Source organism: Gopherus evgoodei, chromosome 5 (genome assembly GCF_007399415.2).
Source record: "Gopherus evgoodei ecotype Sinaloan lineage chromosome 5, rGopEvg1_v1.p, whole genome shotgun sequence".
NCBI classification, from domain to species: Eukaryota; Metazoa; Chordata; order Testudines; family Testudinidae; genus Gopherus; species Gopherus evgoodei.
In genome coordinates this window covers 83,538,273-83,558,280 of record NC_044326.1, presented here as the reverse complement: position 1 = coordinate 83,558,280, position 20,008 = coordinate 83,538,273, and the positions used below count along the sequence as shown (strand labels likewise).

The window sequence follows — 20,008 nt, the reverse complement described above, 5'->3', positions numbered from 1 at the left end:
ATAAAGCTCTAATTTCCATTTTGTGGGAAATTCCACAATTTCAACAAAATTCACTCTGAATTAGAATGAGATGTTGAATTTTGAAATTTCTCACAAAATGAAATTTTCAAAAATAATTCACTCTGGGTCAATTAAAATGTTTTGTTTCAATAAAATTGAATAAAAAATTATTTAATATTTTTTCAAATTGCATATTTTAATTTTCATACTTTTAAAAATTATTTTTACTTATTTTTTTAAATAAATTTCACTGATATTGATGTGGAATATTTTGATTTTTGACAAATGGAAAAATGTTCTCTCAGAAAAGTTTCAACTGGATCCCATGTTAATTAGTGTTGAAACTGAATCTCTCTCATGCCTTCAAATGTTGTTAGGACACAAACAAAGCTCCAATGTTCCTGCCTATCCTGGGCTCCTCTTTGCATGTCCCCTATGTTGCTAAGTCTCATTACATTTTACCTAAGTACTGTTTGAAAGAGGGATTCCTTCAGTTGGCCCCATTTACATGTTTCTCCAGCTGCTCAAAGGGACAGCTGCTGTGGCAGATGCTCTGCCTTCCTTCTTAACACACGTCCTAGATATTTCCATCTTCTTTTCAGAATAACTTTAGAGATAAGAAGTTGTTTTCTGACACATCTTGGCACTTGTTATAAATCCATTTAATGTAATACCTAGTATTTTCCTGAGAAATTTGCTTGCTAAGGCATTAGTTGTCTGTCTCCTGTTACTCTGAATTGTTGCGATTTACTCATTTGTGTGGTTTTAAATTATGCTTTGTGCAGATTCATGACTCTCTTCTTCAGTCCATTAATCTAAGCTTTTACCTCCTGTGTAACACCAGCAGATTCAAATATGCTCTCCATTAGGCACCATCCTATATAAAAGTGCCAAAGGGCTGAGTGCAAATTAAGCTTCTATCCTGGTTGACTTGTGCTGTCAGGAGAGGTAAAAGATACCAGTCTGTGACCAAGAAATATAGCATAAAAACTATTAAATTAATTCAAGCAGCTCTCATTACCGTGGTAATTTCCAGAGCAGCAGTTCTTACTTAGTCAAACACTATTAGACTGTCTCTTGGCCTGAACTCTCTGTACCTTTCATTTACAGCTGGAGTCAAACAGCATTTAAAAGAAGAGTAATTAATTCAGTGACCAGAGTAAGAAGCCTCTTTTATTTATTTATATATTTATTTATTTTTATTAAAAACCTATTACATCTCAGAGATGAGTATTCATGTTCATAAGCAATTGAGGCTTGGTTTATGCACCCAGCTTATGTTGATATAACTACATCACTTAAGGGTGTGACACACTTATACCGACCTAACTTCTGGTCTAGACAGCACTTTGTCATCGAGAGGGCTTCTCCTGTCGACATAGCTATTGCCTCTCAGGGAGGTGGAGGACCTGCCTAAGTAATGTCTTTACTAAGTGCTACAGCAGTGCAGTAAGTGTAGATGAGCCCAGAGAAACACACAAGCAAACAAATAAGAATTCTGATGGCACGCGGCTTACCTAACAGGTGGAAAACTGGAAAGAGGTCAAACATGGTTCTGCTTTACAACTGAGGGTATGGCTACACTTGCAGCTGTACAGCGCTGGGAGTTAAACCTGTCTTCGTACAGCTGAATAGGGAAAGCGCTGCAATCTGGCCACATTGACAGCTACCAGCGCGCTGTCGTGGCCACATTTGCAGCATCTGCAGCAGCATTGGGAGAGGTGCATTTTGGGCCGCTATCCCAGCGTTCAAGTGGCTGCAATGTGCTTTTCAAAAGGGGTGGGGTGGGGTGGAGTGTGACAGGGAGCGTGGGGGAGAGAGAGAGTGGATTTTTGGAACCGACATTCTGTCAGCAACTGCAAGTTCCGACCCCCTCCCTCACCCCTCTCTCACTCACTGAAAGCACCAGATAAGCAGCCTCCCCGAAACTGACCACCCCTTGTCCCTCCCTCCCTCCTGCACGCGTGCTGCGTCTCTCCTCAAGCCCCCTCTCTTCAAGCAAACACTAGCTGTGGGCGTTCCAAAGGGAGCTCATTCACAGCAAACAGGAGCTGTGTTTGTTTTTTTGATGAGCAGCTTCGGGAGCCCGGAGGTAATAACAAAACAAACAGAGGCATCACAACAAAACAAAGAGAGTAATCTTTACTTAAAAGCATTATGGGAAGCTTCTGGAGGTCAGTTACAGCGTAGTAAGATTATTCTCTGTTTACACTGGTACCCCAGCGCTGCAGCACCAGCGCTATTCTCTTTATTCCTCTCGTCAAGGTGGAGTACAACCAGCACTGTAGCCAGGGAGATAGAGCGCTGTATGTGCCTTGCCAGTGTGGACGGGGAGTGAGTTACAGCACTGTAAAGCCACCACCAGCGCTGTAACTCTCAAGTGTAGCCAAGGCCTGAGTATATGCCACATACAGAAGCAGAAGTGAAGTCTGTAGGTTACAGTATATTCATAAGGTAGGGATGGTGAGTACACAGGACAGGAAGAATGAGTGAGCATGCTCCAGACAGGAGGCTCAGAAGCTAAAATGTGATTGTTTAAAGTGAGTTGGTTAGAGAGCCAGCAAAAGAAACAGGATCTGCATAGATAACCTATTAGTTGTGAAGAGACAATGAGTCTCTTCCAGAATGTTTGGGGATTCGGGGGGGAAATCTAACGTGTGTGTGTGGGGGGGGTAGGCAATATTTAAAAACACATTAAATGTAACCCAGTGATAAAATTTGCAAAAAAGCCATCTAGGCATCTTAATTTTCAGTTTAAAAACTAATAAATTGAATTACAATTACCCTCAGATTAAAAGCAAAATTAAATACCATGCTTTTTATTTCCATTCTTGTCCTTTGTATTTCATTTTTAAAATATAGATGTACAGCAGTTAAATGTTTTCTTGTGGGAATATATTGTATTTTCACAACTAGTAACTTCATCATTAAACATACAATCTTTGACAAATGATTTTAATGGAGAACTTGTTTAAAATGCACCTAAACAATTGCAACTTTACTAGTAACTTTCAAAAATGTTTAAGGAATTAAAAAAATTATTTAGTTTTTCGTATAAATGAGACAGTGTTAGTAGAACATAAAGTCTTATCAGTCTGCATTAATTTGGTCATTATTATTGGATTTAGTAGACGTGGGTAGGAATTTATGACAGAACAGTTCCGTGATTCTTCACTGATCCATTAATTCTTTGTGTCATTGCCTGTTATAAGAACTAATGGACCTTTGGTTGCTCAGTCTGCTGATATGGCCTGATCTCTAATTTTCAGGTTCTTTATATATTCAATTATTTGATAAATTACTGTGTGAGTATTTTCAACCCTGTTTTTTAGAACTTGTCTGTGCTGCAACTATAATTTGATACAACATGGTGAAAAGTTGTAGTACAGATAGACCTTGCCAGGTCACAATAAGTGGATTTAGATCCTGTATAGGCCAAAGCTTTATTCTGACCTTAGGAACAGAGTTTGGTCAAGAGACAATTACCTTTTGACTGAATTCTGTTATTTGGCTACAACTGTAGTATAGGTGGGGCCCTAATTTGTGGAAATCTTCATATTGTTGTTTCATGTCTGACGTTGAACCTATTTTTCTTCCATTCCTTACACAGCTTTTAAAATAGGGTTTGCCTGGCACACTAGGACGGCTGTGTTTATATTTAAGTAAACGATTGTCCTTTGTTATAGCCAGGTGATTCCAGTTAAAATGTTTAATTATTTACATGTGTCCACATGCTAGGTAACTAGCACATTTTTTCCCTTCTTTGATAACAGACTAGGGGGGCCTTAGAAGTATACTGACTACAGTGTTTTGCTGATAATGCCCTCAGGGACGTTAGTCCCAGCTGGGGGAGAGGAGAGGAGGATGGAAATGGAGCTCCCCTTCCCTGCACTGAGCAGCCGGGGCTGGGTCAGATCAAGCCCCACAAACTTTCCCTCGCTGGAGGAAGCTCTGCATTGCCAGGGGGAGGGGGTGGTGTTGTCTGGGTACAGGGGTGGGGTTGGGTGCAGTGGGGAATCAGGATGCACAGGGTTTGGGCGGACAGGGGAAGCAACGTCCTGTACAGTGACCCTTCCCTCCACCCGTGCACCCAGAGCTCTCTCTGCATCAGGAGCCCTCCAACACCCAGAACCTCCACAGTGAGCCCTCCAAACCACTAGCCTGCTGAGCCTCACCCCCTGCATCAGGGCCCCCCCACACGCAGACCCTCACCCCACTGAGCCCAACCAGCTACACCCTGCTCCCCCACCAAGCCCCACTCCCCCAACCCAACCCACTGAGCCCTAATTTGCACTCCCCTTCAGAATCATTCCCCCACACCCAGAGCCCACACCAAGCTACCCACACCCAGATTGCACTACACAGAACCCTAGTACTCTTGAGGGAATTCTGCACCAAAAAATTAAAATTCTGCAAACTTCTGCCTATTTTATTGTCAAAATAATACAGAAACACAATAACAATATAACCATACCATTTTCATTTATTTTGGTAACTTATTTCAAAATTCTTGTCAACAAATAATTAAATATGGTGTGATTATGTTGTGTAATTTTGACAAAATATACAGAATTTTAAAATTGTGTGTGGAATATTTAGGTGCAGAATTCCCTCAGGAGTAACAGATGTATATAGCTATAATACATCCATGCTTGGATGCCTAAAGAGGAGATTGTGGTAAAAAAAATTTGCTAAATGAAAGGGAATGGGGGAACATTTTCTTTTTTCATATGAGGCTTCAGAAGATACAGGCACATCCCCAGAGTCTTACTTGGCACTTGCTGTACTTTGGGAGGTATCCTAAGGGGGTTAAATATTTTCATAATAGGTAGTTCTCTCTTGAATTAGGAAATGGTCCAAAGGTTCTATGTTCAAAATACACATGATCTGAACTGAGACTCAGCCCAGTTTTCCATTGATTGTGATCCTATATTTCAGTGCACTGAATCTGCATGTGATCTCCTTTTCAATTTCTGCCATATGCCTTTGTTTTCTTCTACAAAATAAAAATAATCAAATCACTTCACTTCTGGAGTCTGCCCTCTTCTCCCCCCCCCGCCCCAAGTTCTTTAGTTGTAAAGAAGTAACTTGTGATCCACTTTACAATTGAAAGCATGCCAATAAAATGTTAAACTACAAACTGTGCTTTGTTCAGCATGGGCAACCTGAAAAGAAAAGTACTGAGATATATGCATGACAGCTATTCATGGGGAAACAGGCGAGATTGAAACCATGAGGATTTAAACCGAGATTTAAACTGAGGTGGGGTCTGGATTGGGCTGAGGTCTGAGAATACAAGGGAAATGATGCTGAAATGGGGTTGCAGTCTGAGAAGAGGGCACAGGGGAACAGTGAGGCAGGCTGGACTGAGGCCTGGAAACAGAAAAGGGAGACTCTGGTTCCAGGGTGACGACTAAGGAGGGAGTAGAGTTAAACTGCATGTTCTGAGGTCTGGGAAGGGGTAAGGAACATAGGTGAAACTAGATTAAACCCGAAGGCCAGGAAGGGGTGTAGAATGAGGTTTTTAGGATTTTAACCAAATATTTTTTGGTTTCAGTTGCAGAAAACCAAAATATTTTCTTTTTTTTTTATTGAGAAATTAAACAATTTTTATGACAGTTTTTTCTTTCAAAAATGTCCATTTAATCAAAAAGCCAATTTCAAGTGAGAAAATATTTAAACAAAAAAAAAGCTTAGATTTAAAGGTTTGCACTAGTGGTTGCTGCCATGGGGTCAGTAGCTTTCGGATCACATGTTTAAAGAGTGATATCTTCCAGGGGACTCAGCAGAGGCTTAGCCAGTAAAAACACAAGCACCCAGTCCACACTTGAGCTTACACTGTTGGTAGCACCAGTAACAAATTTCCTCGGGTAGACAAGGCCCTAAGGACAAGGAGCCAAATTCATCCTTAGCATAACTCCATTGGTGTTGAAGGAATTCTACTGAGAATGAATTTTCCTGATGAGTGAGCCTTTTCAGCATAGTCCACTCAATCAGCTTGTTCTTGCACTCTCCTTTGTTTCTTTATTTGTGGCTACACTGCATTAGCATCTTAAAGAAATCAGAGATGAGATAGCTACAAACTGTCTTTCCATAGCTATTCACAGGTCTGCCACAGGTAGTGTTCGTGCACCTTGTACAAATCCATCGCGGATATTTATTGCCAGTCCCTACCCCTAATATCTAATAGTAGAAGAGAATAAGCAAAGTATGCCGAATGGATGAGAGGGAGATAAGCAAATACATAAAATAGTTATGTATGGAACAATTGTATATTGGTATAATTTTTTATATTGCTTTGTAATTACATAAATAAATATCAATTTCTACAACTGTCCCTCATCCACCTCCCTCTGCTGCCCCTTCCCAGTTCAGCTATGACCCATTTCTTGTAAGTATTGTGGCAGAAATGACTCATGCAAATGGTTTTGAAAGAATCATAGAATACCAGGAGTTGGAAGGGACCTCAGGAAGTCATGTAGTCCAACCCACTGCTCAAAGAAGGGACCAAACCCCCAAGAGATTTTTGCCCCAGTTCCCTAAATGGCCCCCTCAAGGATTGAACTCACACCACTGGGTTGAGCAGGCCAATGCTCAAACCACTGAGCGATCTGTGTCTTCTAGAGCTGTTCTAGGAGGGCATTTCATTCACAAGAGGCAGAGTGAAATGAAAAAGTTTGTGGGAGGAGTAAACAAGTACGCAACATTCAAGACCAACACTTTTGGAGGAGTGGAAAGGATGGGGACAATGCAAGAAGTAGAGGGGATAAATGGGGAAGGACAGAGTTGTGAAGGGCTTTGAAGGTTACAACAAAAATCTTGAGCTTGTTATGAGCAGAGGGATTCCAACAAGGAGGGTGATGTGGTCAGAATGATGAGCAAAGATTATCTTAGTAGCAGCTTTTCTAAGGATGAGATAGGAACAATATGTGCATTAGGGAGTCCCGAGCAAGGGAAGCTGCAATAACCAAAACTAGAGATGATGAGGGTGTAGATGATGATATTAGCTGACTGGACAGAAAAGAAAGGATGGGTTGTAGAACTGCTATGAGGAAGATACAGTAAGATTTTATCACAGCCTGGTTGTGTGGGCCTGGTGAAATGATGATGATGACAAAAATAACAGAGCATAGAGGTAGTGGAGAGGACGGAGCTGGATTAGGGTATAGGCACTATAGGCCCATGTTTTAGGACCCAGCTGCTGAGTCATGTGATTGCACCAGAATCCCAGTGTTCATTTAAAAAAAAAATATTCTATCCCTCCTGATTGTGAAGGAAAATGAAAATGTGACTCAAGCTTATCTAATAGGTATGCCTGAGTCTGCAGATAGTATTAACACCTCATTGAGAAAGATAGGGTAGTTCACACCTCTCAGAACTATTGTTTGAGGCTAGCACTCACCTTTGCGGGGGACTCCACTTCCGCACCTAAGCAACTATGCCCTGGCTGCTGGAGTAAATGCTGGGGGACCCTGCTGCCACCCCAACTGTCCAGGTGGGAAAGGGGACTCCTAATGCTATCCTTATTGTTCCTGAGATTCAGAAGGGCCTGCTGCGAGACTGAGGGGAGAAGGCCCTCTTGGGAAGGGAATGGTGGGCCATGGCTCTGACAGAGGGTCCTGAGGGTGGCGCCTCAAGGGACCTTGTGTCATGGTGTGAATAGGGCAGTGGATTACCTAATCTGACCCTGAACAAGGAATTTGAAGGAAAGATCAGGAGATCAGATGGGGCTAGGTTAAATTACAATTAACAAGACATCTTGGAGGAGATATTCAAATAACAGTCTAAAATAAGTGAGGAGTGGAAGGGCATAACTGAGTCATTTGACACAAAAGTGTTAGAAGAAGTTGCATACTACCTAGACAGAGAATAGGAGGGTAACTAAGACCATAGCCTGTGGCACAACCATGGAGAGTGGCAGACACTCTGGACGAGATGTTGAAGGCTCAATTAATCAGAAAGGTAAGAGGAGAACCAGGTGAAAGCCAACAGAGCACTTGATTTTTAAGAAGTGATGTTCTGCTGGTTTTGTGTGAGGCTGGAGTATAGAACTTGAGATTTAGCCAGGGAGAGGTCATTAGAGACTTGATGAGACCAAGGTGGTAGCATGAATAAAGGACCAAAAGGGCTTGGTATTTAGGGTGATGAGCTGTCTCGATTTTATAGGGACTATCCCGATATTTGGGGCTTTTTTAAATAGGGGCTCCTATTACTCCCCACCCTATCCTGATTTTTTACACTTACTATCTGGTCACCCTACTGGTATTGAGGACAAGGGAGAGGAAAGAGATTAGAGTGAAGCTGAGGGACGTTAGGGGAATGGATAGGGCCAAGAGGGCAGTGTGGGGTGTTAGACAGCAAGTGAGAAACCCCTGTCAGGGGAAAGAAGGTGACAGAAGGAGAGTGTGCTGGGAAGAGGTGAGAGGAGGAAGATCACAGTGAATTTTGTCAATTCTTTTCTCTGGAAACATCTGTAAGAATGTGGGCAAGAGGAAAAAAAAATTCTACAGTGAACATGGGCCACAGCTGTGCTCCTAGTGTTTTTTTTATTGATCTAAAAGCAGGACCAGGCTAAATGCAATGCAGATGCCTGTGAGATTTCTAAAAATGATTATATGTAAGTGAAGCAAATGTGTTTTTCCTGAAATGACTTATTGATTCCCCCCCACCCCTTCTGCTCTAAGCCTTTTTATGGTTAGTTGTAAACAGCACAGCACTCATTGTTTCTTCCTAGTCAGCTCCTCTTACTCCCCTACTTTCCCCTTCTTAAGAATGAAACACAATATCTTAAACAAACAGAACCTATAGAGGCTAATCATTGGCTCACATTGTCCCCTGATACTGCAGTCCTGCCTCTTTCGCTTGTGCTGACAAGCTGTTTATGTTTTTGCAAGGCCACCCTTTAACTCAGCCGCCTGATGATCATAATGGGACCAATTGTCTGAATGCTACAGGGAACTGAATCTCCTGATCACAGAGACTGTATTTCAGCCTCTGATGCTCCTGAATGGACATTATGGAACGCTAGTAAGTAGGCTTCTAACTGTGCCATTATAGGTTTTATCATGAGGCTATGGATAATCCTCATTTAGCAGAACTAGTAAGAAATTGCAATTCAGATTTGCAGTTGTTAAAATAAATTATATCCTTCTGTAGAAAGTGAAAGAACAGCTGCTTTGTATTAAAAAAACAGTCTATTTAATTTCAAATGAGAATGAGATCTTCTTGGATAAAATAGGGAGATAACAGGATGAAGTTAATGGGACACAAGCTATTTAAACTTGCTTTGTGGTGTGTGTGTGTGTTGTTTTTTTTGGGGGGAGGTCAGTGTTTATATGGGGCTTAAGTTATCAAGCATCTAGTTCTCTGTCACAAATTTACAATATTGTGGCAGTTTTTATAGTCACAAATACAGGACTTCAGACAAGTGTGAAAGAGTTAGATATGAGATACTGTAAAATTAAGTGCTGAAAGGTGTTGTATTCTAAGATATATTCCTGCTAACTAAAAAAAGGATCCAGGCTCAGCAATTTTAACATTCTTAGCTGCCTGCTGTTACGAAATGTGCGCAGTTCCATGAACCTGGAGACCTCAGAGTGGGGATGGGTTTAGCCTTCTGGATCCCCAAGTGTATCTTTTCTGGTTTTCAATATGCTAAAAAATAATCCTGAGTGCTTAGCCAGTTCTTCACATCTTTAAAGTGTTCTGAAAAGATTAACTAGCTACTCCTAAAAAATGCTTGCGAGGTAAATATTCTCATCCCTTTAGAGACGAGTACAGACCAACACTCTCTGAACTTTAGATGAGCCTACATCTGGATTTAAGTTTGTGGCTTGAAACCATATGTAAATGTAGAAAACTGAGACACAATGGGTATAGGGCTACACAACATTTTGGTGTGAGCAGAAGCAAGCTCCCAGCCTGGGTAGACAGACTTGGGCTAACAGAGCTTGGGCTAACGCTCTAAAAATAGCTGCATAGATAAAGCTTTGAAGTTGTGGCTTGGCATGGAGGGGTTCTGAACCAAGCTACAGCGTGAGCCATAACTCAAAGTGTTGCCTATATAGTTGTTTTTTGGAGCACTAGGTGAAGTGCACTAGCCTGTGTCTCAGAAGTTTACTCCCACTCACTCCAAAATGCTCTGTAGACACAGGAGTGCTGGAATGATTTGTATAGTGGTGGTGCTAAGAGCCAATGAACCAAAGAGTAAATCCTGTATAAGATGGAAACAGCTTCAAGCCAGAGGGTGCAGCAACAACCCCGCAGCCCTAGTTCCAGCACCTATGTGTAAAGATACCCAGTGATGCTAAATTACTTTCCAAGGCCACACAGCAAATCATTGAAAAAGCAAGTATTACAACTTAGACTGGCTCTCTGTCTGGTACTCAGTTCACTAGACTAGTCTCTCTCTTTTTTTGCAAAATCTCATCAGATAGCAGAATTTGAAGTGATGATGAGTGAACCCCAGAGGTTGAGTTTGGTTAAGAGAAACACCCACATGTTTGGCTACTTATCCAAATGACACAAACTCTTCAGATCTGCAGTGGGCTGGAAACCTCAGGAGAGCAGATTCCTGCAATATTTTTAGTGCTTTCTTTATCTGGACTGGCTGGAAATATTCCATATGTTACACTGACAGCACTTAATACTTCCAGGATAGCCTCTCCTGCTGCCTTTTAGCTTTTCCTCTTTCAGTCACCACTTTGAAACTGGAAGTGCGGAGATCTGCAGAACAAAGATCAGTTCAGGTTTCGGGTAAAAGGTTTCCAGGCAAGAAAGACTCTTATTGTAAATTAATATGTTCACCATATTTAAAACTAAACATTTTTTAAGCCAGAGATCAGAGGTACTTTTACTTTGTTTGATTTAAATTATTATGAAGTTTGAGTCACAAACCAACCAGTACAAGGACATTCTCAAGGAAGGCTGGGGGTCCAGTTCTCACTAGTATGGCTTGCAGTTTCCTAACTAGCCAGCTGAAATGTCACCTAATGTGGGAGATTCTCTAGGGACGGTAGCATCAGCATATAGCCATTTTTGCCATACTACTTGGATTCTGTGCCAGGACAGCTTGACCATACCTCAGAATCAGGCCTGACACCTTTAGCTCAGGTTCTTTGTGCACTTCCATGTGGCATTTAAGAATATTTAATGCAAGGAGCTTGGGTTGTGCAGGGTCATCTAAGCTTCAATCTATGTAAAATAGTGGCTAAATTACTATTCATTCAATTAAATATAAACCCTTGGTTTAAAATAAAAATTGTCAAATTGTGGGTTACCATCTCATTTAGTATGTTTTAGCTGGATGTGATCTGATGTTCAAGAAACTAGGTTTTATTGTTGAAATGCTAAAGCAAATATTAACTCACGTACATGGAAGGAGCAATTATAATAACGAACCAATGCGAACTACAGAAATATGGTGTTTCTATGTCAGGCCAGCTATTGTATGGCATAAGTTTTGATGTGATTCCATATAAGCAGTGCTTGGATATTGCAGGTTGAATAGCAGGCTTGATACAAATATGAAAATGGATTTTTGTTGTTGTGGATAAGTCAAAGCGACCGGACCGGATCCCACTGTCTTTCTTATTCCTAATAATATATAAGCTCATTGTATTGTGTCTGACTATTGAAAGAAATGCTGTGTGTATCTGGAGTGCAGCACAACATGGCTTGCTCAATAGGAGCTAATTGTACTTGTTTAATTTACCTCAGTCTAACGAAACAGCAGATTAAAATGGATTTCTTTGTCTCTCTCCCTTACAGGGAGACCATTTTCCAGATATATTCAAAGAGATTGATAAATCAGAGCATTGCACCAACATCCGCCATAGAAAGAACTGACCACGGTATACGACATATTATCCTTAGATGATAGACACTCTGTGAAAACAAAGTGTGTAACAAATATTAATGAACTGAGCCTTCAAATACCCTATAAAGCCTATAACTCTTATCAATCCATTCTACAAAATGGGAAAATGAGGTGCAGAGAAGTCTGCAGCAGAACTGAGAGTAGAATCAAACTCTCCTGTCTCCAACGGCTGTGTCTGCCACAGAGCTTTCTTTTTCTGGTTCTGTATTTGCCTTTAAGTATATTTGCAAGGTAGCAACTTTTTCTGTATTGTGAATAACTCAAAATTAATGGAAAGTATTAATTTGGGGTTAACGGTAACTCTGACTATTTAACTGCTGCCTTCTAAATATCCTTACCAATGCCTGAATACATAGTCTGTAAAGCTGAGTCTGATCTAATACATTTCCCCCTGGCCAGCTCTTGACAAAATGAATGTCAGACCAGCTCCCAGGCTTAGAAGCCATTTGCAGTACTCTTGGAAAATGATATTCTTGTGAAGAACAGGAGGCAATTTTTAATTTGATTTGTTGGATCTAGAACTGGTGGCATGCTGAGCTCTCTCAATGTGCAGTGAAAGCAGGGATTTGAGGATGCTCATCACCTTGCAGGACCAGCCCCTTAACACATGCAGTGCAAGTGTTGATGGTTCAGATTTTGAAACAAGGCACTTTTATCCTTTTTCAGTTAAATTTAAAATCTGAGCTGGGTTGGGAGTGAAATACTTGACCTGCCCAGGTATCAAAGGGTCTCACCAAAATGACCAAGGATAACTGGAAAATTGACTTAATGAGAGACCCAGAGAACTTTGAGTGCCCAAAAGAAATTGTGCACTAAAAAAGTGGCAGTTTAGGATTTCCCCAAATTTCATCCTGGACACATCAGCACTCACCTATCTGCTTTCTTTGTGCGATGCAGCAAAGTAACTAGAGAAACAGCATGAAGAACTTTTTTTAATAGAGGGTCTGGGATAGAGGAGATGAGGCTTGCACTCATGGGAACTTCTTCCAATTGTTTGCCTGGGGTGGAAAGAGGAGGCTAGTCCTAAAATAATAGTTTGTGTTGACATTGTATTTTACAACTGCTTTACAACTGTACAAGCATTAACTAATTAAGCTTCACGTCTCCCTGTAAGAACTGAACATTTTGCAGATGGGGGAAACTGAGAGAGACTGGTAAAGTGACTGCAAGTCAGTGACAGAGTTCCTGAGTCTCACCCATCTGCTCATTTCTGCAGGCCATACTGTTTCTCTCACTAGTATTTTTTTGTCAATGACCTGACTCCTGCTTTCACACTGGGATTTATAGGTGTGGAAAGGATGCAAGTTCAGTCCCAATACCCAACTAGCCATTGCTGAGCAAAGGAAATGTGCAGCTATATTGCACAGGATGTCAGGAATAGAATATGCTTAGGCCCTTTTATAATCCAACCACACTATCAAAAGGCACATTAGAAAGTAAGGAGTTAAATATTGGCAGTGCAGTGACTGGAAAGACAGCCATTGTCCACCCAGCCCTAGTTCATAGTGCTGAACATTAGAACCAAGGAAAGACAAATTGACTTGGAACTAATCTGAGCTTTCACTCAAGTTCAGTAAAGTTTTGAAAGCCTTTGTCTAAAATGTTTTAGTTGACCTGAATCTGCTCTTTTCAGCCTTTAGGATTGTCTAAAACTTCTTTTCTTTTCTGGATCTATGTTCCTGGTTCCTAAATGGAAACAACACAGCAGACATAGGAACACAGGAATTACTAAACTATACTGGGAATGGATGCTGCTGTTGATCAGATGGGAAGTGCCTTTGCCATTATAAAAAAACCTAAAGGCATCCTAAGCATATGATCTTTTCTTTTTCTTGTTCTTTTTTTTTAAAGCACTGTGTGTAGTGCTCAGCTGGCATTGATACAGCAAGAATAAGTGGCCTTCCTTTAATTGACAGCCAGTTATGCTGGCCGCAAAAACAGAAGAGAGAGTCTCAAATTGGTATTCACTCTGGGCCTGATCTGAAATTGTTTGCCGGGCAAAAGTTTTTGAACAAAACTCCCGTCCCTCTCCCCCCCCCACACACACCCCCAAACAGATTCTGATCAACAAAAATATTTTGCAAATTTGTGTCAAATTTGCGGAATTGTTTGGGGGGGGGAATCAGAAAAATTTACTCGACATTTTGAATTTTGTTTCAATTTTATTTTTAAAAAGGTAAAAAACATCAAATGAAATGACATTTTGTCCAACCCAACACTTTTTTTTTTAAACTTTCTCATATCACCGAAAAATTTGAAAATCTTTTGTTTTAGGTTGACTCAAAACAATTTTTTTCTTTTCTTTTTAAGTTCAGCCACGAAACTGAAAAATTGGCTATTCACACAGCTAAACTCCGGAGAGATGCAGCAGGCTGTAGGGGGAAGGAGAGCAAAAGCGGTGTTATGTCATCTTTGCACTGCCTGAATTCTTGGCTCACATGGCCCCTGGCATAAATTAGAACAGCATGGGACTGCTCACACTTACAGCAGCCTCCCCAAGGCTGCCAGAACCTCCACAACATTGGCTGCTATGGCTTCTCTCCCTCCTATCTGGCTGTGCTCTGGCATGCTCCCCAGGGCCGGCGCTTCCATTTAGGCAACCTAGGCGGTTGCCTAGGGCGCTAGGATTTGGGGGGGCAGCATTTTGCCACCCTCGGCAGCAATTCGGCGGCGGGGGGTCCTTCCGTGCTCCAGGTCTTTGGCGGCAATTCTGCGGCGGGTCCTTCACTTGCTCCGGGACCTGCCGCCAAAGTGCCCCGAAGACTGGGAGCTGTGGAAGGACCCCCTCCACCCCCGCCGCAGAATTGCCGCCAACGACCGGGAGCGCGGAAGAACCCCCGCCTAGGGCACCAAAAACCCTGGCGCCGCTCCTGATGCCCCATATGCCAGATATTCCAAAGGGCGGGGGGGGGGGCAGTAGCAGCATAAGGCCACTTCTATTGGCTATACACTGTTGCTGAGCTGGAGGAATTTTCCCGTGTCCCTCTATGATACCACAACAGTTTACAAGGGGCTAGGGTGGAACCAGACTCAGTCCTCTAGTGCTCTCAGTTCCTTTTGAAATCGGCATGTTGCAGGACTGCGCTCCATTAATGCAAATTAATGATAGTTCATACAGTGTTAAACATACAATACAAAGAGTCAGCTTCTTCTGTGTTTAAGCCAACAGAAATGGTGTAAAGTTAAAAGTGCTTTTCTTTACTGTAACTTACAGGCAGCCACTCAGGGTCTCCCCTCAGAATTTCAGTAGGAAGCAACTATCCCAACACCAACCCCAGAAAATAAAATCCAGTCCCAGCATCGGTGATTCTAAACTAGGCAGGAAATTTTATGGATGCCTCTGCTCCTTCATCCAGAAGGGAGCTTTAAAATATTACCATCTCCTTCCTCCTTGCCTGGGAGCTGGGTCAGAGGTCAAGGGAAAACAGCAGTTTAATCTCCTAGAAGAAAATGTCCTTAATTGAGCAGCCAGCTCTCTGCATTCTCTCCTGGTTCCTAATGTCTGAAAGAATTATCAAACCTGTGTTCAGGTTCCCCCCCCTTGTCGCTATTTCCCTGTGTGCGTATTTGAAAAACACAAGCTGTGTAATGCCCGTTAAGTTGTAAGACTCATGCTACCATTTGCTACATTAAATCAAATAGCTATGAGGCTCCGTTCTGTGCTGAGGCTCCCAGAACCTGAAAACACATAGATCAAACTTGATTGCCCAGGTTCTCTAGATGTTAGTCAAATGTTAAAGAATGTCTCAGTAATCTCATGGGCTGAAATTCTGCAAGCTTTATTCAGAAAAGAATCCTGTTAAAATCAACAGGAGTACAGTTGTTTATAGACTGAGACAGGACTGCAATGTGTAACTCCAAGATAATATAATATCTCCTGCCATGTACTGTTCCAATTCTTTCACTTTTGTTTTGGAAACTCATCCCTCGGGCTGATCTACACTACAGAGTTAGATTGGCTTAACTACTTGGTCCAGGGCTGTGAAAATGTAATTAAGCTGACCCTGTGCAATGTAATTAAGCTGACCTAAGCCATTCTGTAAACAGGGCTGGCTCTAGGCACCAGCAAACCAAGCATGTACTTGGGGCGGCACATTTTCAGGAGTGGCATTCCAGCCATCTTTTTTTTAAATTTTAATTTATTTATTTTTTGCTTCAGGGCAGTGTGTTGTGTGCAGGGGGCTTCCTGGGGCCGCTGAGGTTTGCACCATAGGGGAGCAGCACCCGTACCTTGTGACTGGGCCGGGCAGGCTCTGAGCAGGGAACACTCGGGCTGGGGGCCATTTCGCAGGGCCTGCAGGTGCTACAGGGTGGCCACTCCCCAGCACCACAGCTGGGGCTGGGAGAAGCGGCCCGAGCCACCCAGGGACTGCAGCAGGGCGGCCAGAAGCAGCAGCGGCGGGGCCATAGAGGGCGAGGCGTCCCGCCCTCTGAGGCTCTGCTCCCTGTGGGGCTACCCTGCCCTGGCTCCTCAGCCCTCTGCCAGGGTGGTTCCTGGGCTCTGCCCTCCCAAGTCCTGGAGTCAGGAGCCCTGGCTGGAGGGACCCTGGGCTGCTTACCCCAACCCTGCCAGTGCCAGACCGGCTGGAGGTGAGGGGGGAGCAGGCGGAGTCAGCACTGGTGGGAGGGGGAGCCCATGGCTGGGGCAGCAGGGAGTGTGGGTGGTGGGGGAGAGAGAGCCTAGGGCTGGGGTGGCAGGGGCAGTGGGGGGGGGGGAGTGAGAGCCCAGGCTGGGCTGGGGGGTAGACAAAAATTTTTTTGCTTGGGGCAGCAAAAAACCTAGAGCCCCGCCCTGTAGACATCACTAGTCAATGCAAGTCTTTACTATACAACAGCAATGGAAGAACCCTTGATTGTCAGTTATTGAACATTATTCAACAAATAGTTTGTGAACAAATTTCACCCTCTGAATTGAATTTGAATATTTGTTTTACTTTCTGTAAACACTCTTTCAAATAAAAAATTGAAAGTCTGTGAAAAAATAAAAAGTGTTGGGGACACTGAGGTGAATTTACAGGTTTTGCTTGAACCTGTGTTAGTGAATAAAGTCTGTAAGTATTTGGCCTATTCTAGTGAGCACCACTCTGCCATGCAAATAATTGTTTTTCTTTGCTAACTATGAGAAGGTCAATTTAAAGGATAAAACATAATATATGTAAAATGCCATTATTTTGACAGGAAGAAAATGGTTTATCTGCTCTTTTTTTTATGCTTCAAGGTTTCCTGTATGTAGCTTTCCACAACTAATTCTCTCCTACTAGTGCATTAGTAAACACTTCCCATCTAATTCCTCCAGAGAACAGAAAGAAAGGCATCTTTGAGAGGAAAGAACCAGTAGAAAGTGAGGTGGGAAGGGAGTTTCCAAGGAAGGCCTAGAGACACTTGGGTGGCGGAGAGAGGGAGAGAGAAACCAGGCAGCAAGCCTATAGCATAGTGTAGGTTGCCAGCCCTCCCGGAATCACACCCTATCTCTTGGAGGCTACTGAAGCCAAATCGGGAGATTTTTAGGCATTGAAAGTCCGGCAGCGCAGTGGGGCTAAGGCAGGCTCCATGCCTTCCCTGGCCCCGCGCCACTCCCAGAAGTGGCTGGTATGTCCCTGCAGGCCTGGGGGGCACAGAAGGCTCCCCAGCCCAGAGCTCACACTCCCTCCCATACCCCAACCCCCTGCCCTAGTCCGGGGAGAGTGAGTGATGTAGGGAGGGGAGATGGAGTGAGTGGGGTGGGGCCTTGGAGAAGGGGCACGGCAGGGCAAGGGTGTTTGGGTTTGTGAGATTAGACAATTGGCAACCCTACATAGCAATGTCCAGAGGAGAGGTACCGGTGGGGAGTAGATATGATCCAAGATCAGTCTGGAGGTGAGATGTTCACCAATGGCTGACTTAGGCCTGGGTGGGTAAAGAGAAACTATGAGCATGTCTACACTACAAAATGATGTCAAGGTAACTTATGTCAGTATACTGCAACATTTATGTGCACCCTAGGCTCCTTGTGTTGGTGGTGCATGTCCTCACCAAGAATGCTTATATCAATTGTATTGTCAGTGTTGGGCACTGGGATGGCTCCTGGAGGCCAATAACAGTCCATGTGAGCAACGCAGTGTCTACATTGGCACTGCATCATCCTGAAAATATTGACCGTGTCTCTACAACTTTTGGAGTGGTAGTGTTACTAAATTGGCATATAGAGGCACTTATGTTGGTGGGAGACAAATTTAAGTGAAGATGCTTCCACAGCTAGGTCAACGCAAGGCAGCCTATGTTGACCTAACCATGCAGGGTAGGCCAGGCCTATGCCATATTGCATTCTGGGTAGTCAGTGTGTGGTGTGATAGAGTTCTGGGGAGAAGAGAGAGAAATAAAAGAAGCACTATTTTTTTCCAATAAAAATGGTGGCCTCCAAGCTGTAAAATAAGAGCTATCAAACAGACATGTGAGATTTCAAAAGTTTTTCTAAACCAGTATGTTCCGGTTTTGAATATTAATGAGGCAATCTTTCATCACAGTTCTTTCTCTACAGAGCCTTTAATGTAAACACACTGGAGTCTTCCTTAAGAGAACATACATAATAGGTATTTCTTAATCTTGAAAAAAGCCTAAACTAGCTATATTTTCCCAGTCTTCCTTGCAAGGGGGAAAAAAAAAATCTCAGCTGATGCTACAGCTTCAGACTGAAAGGGTTGATTGCATTCACTTTAATGTCTCAGTGAAAGTTTGAGACATAAGGTGGGTAAGGTAATATCTTGTTTTATCTCTTACTGGACAATATTTCCTCTCCCACCTTGTTTCGCTTTTATCCTAGGACCAGTGCAGGTACAATAGCACTGCAAATGTCAGTGAAAGTTTGTGAGACCATAAAAAGGGAAATCACTGAAAGTAACAATCACTGAACTTGCCCTGTACCATCACAACCAGGATGCCCTTCCTTGCCCAGCAAGCCATGCTGAAAGGAGTATGGTACTTCATATTCTACCTACAAAATGAAATCCTTTCTGTCCTACAAATCACTACAGCAGGATCAGGGCTTTTGACTGCACCAAAAAGATCCTGTCAGAGCCTCTTCTACATTTTGTACAGATGGTTTGGTGATTTCTTGGTGTCATAGTATCTGGATATGGTAGGGCTTTTTGTTTTGTTTTTGTTTTTTTTGTTGGTGGTGGTTTTTAATTGCAATACATTTAAAGGAGAGCTTGTTTTGTTTTTGTGGGGCTGTTTGTTTTTTTTTAAATGAAATGTATTTAAAGGTCGATTAAAAAAATGTGAAGGGATAAAAAGGGGGGAGAAGAAGGCTTGTGCTCTTTTTGATTGCTTGTTTTACCTGATTTTTATTGTTGTTGTGTTTTGGTTTATTTTTAGATTTGATTGGTTTTTTTACACTAGGAATTTATGTTTCATCTATATTAGAAAAGTTCATGATGACTAGTGTAATTATAACATCACAAAAGATGGAAAGTTGAGCAAATGGGAGGGGAAGGAGTTTTTAGGTAAACTGTTTAAAGTGGTTTGTTTTGTTTTGTTTACTTGCAATGTCTGATGCTTTGGAAGAAGAATGTTTCTGTTAAAGGTTTTACATTTGCCCCTTCAATTAGGGTTTGAATACTGTACTCCTAATACACATTCTCTAATATCCTTTGCAGGTCTTCCAGAAAAACTAGACCAGACCTTGCATTCCTAATATTTCTAACTTAAAAAACAAGCAAGGGGAAAACCCCACCTAAATCAAAAGCAGCTATGCCACTTTCGAGCCGCCTTTATCCATCATAGAGTAGCAGAACTCCATTAAAAATCTTTTGCAGATTATATGTAAGCTCTAAAGTATCAGAAAATGTAGATAAGTACTCAAACTTTTGGACATATGTTAACTGAACCTTTGAGGGATTGATGATGTGGGGTAACTTTTTGAAAAATGTGTAAGTCATTCAGCCTTCTATTGACTTTGAACAGGATTTAGGTGCTTTTCAAAATTTTACTGCTTTGTTGCCTTTGTAAGAGGTACCCAGCCTAATGATTTCTAGCTGCTGGGCTAAATCCTAGGGTTCCTCCTTAGACTTTCGGGGGGGGGGGGTTGCCTGACCAAGAAGGACCTCCAGGTTGACCCCCAAACACTTAAAGGATGTAAGTAGATCAGTATTC

The 20,008-nt window shown here is 42.4% G+C and overlaps 1 protein-coding gene across 6 annotated transcripts in view; it reads left to right on the top strand.

Moving 5' to 3' along the window:
* The window catches only part of TRIM2 (tripartite motif containing 2), a 109,896-nt gene that overhangs the window by 14,944 nt on the left and 74,944 nt on the right, over nucleotides 1-20,008 (top strand). For 2 of the 6 annotated variants that reach the window (XM_030563487.1, XM_030563485.1), the window contains exon 1: nucleotides 8,836-9,027. The exons of 3 other annotated variants lie outside the window; for them this stretch is intronic. The gene's annotated coding sequence lies outside the window, so the exon portion shown is untranslated. Of the gene's footprint in view, nucleotides 1-8,835; nucleotides 9,028-20,008 lie in introns of those variants that run through there. One more of the 6 variants, XM_030563498.1, reaches the window with a different exon arrangement.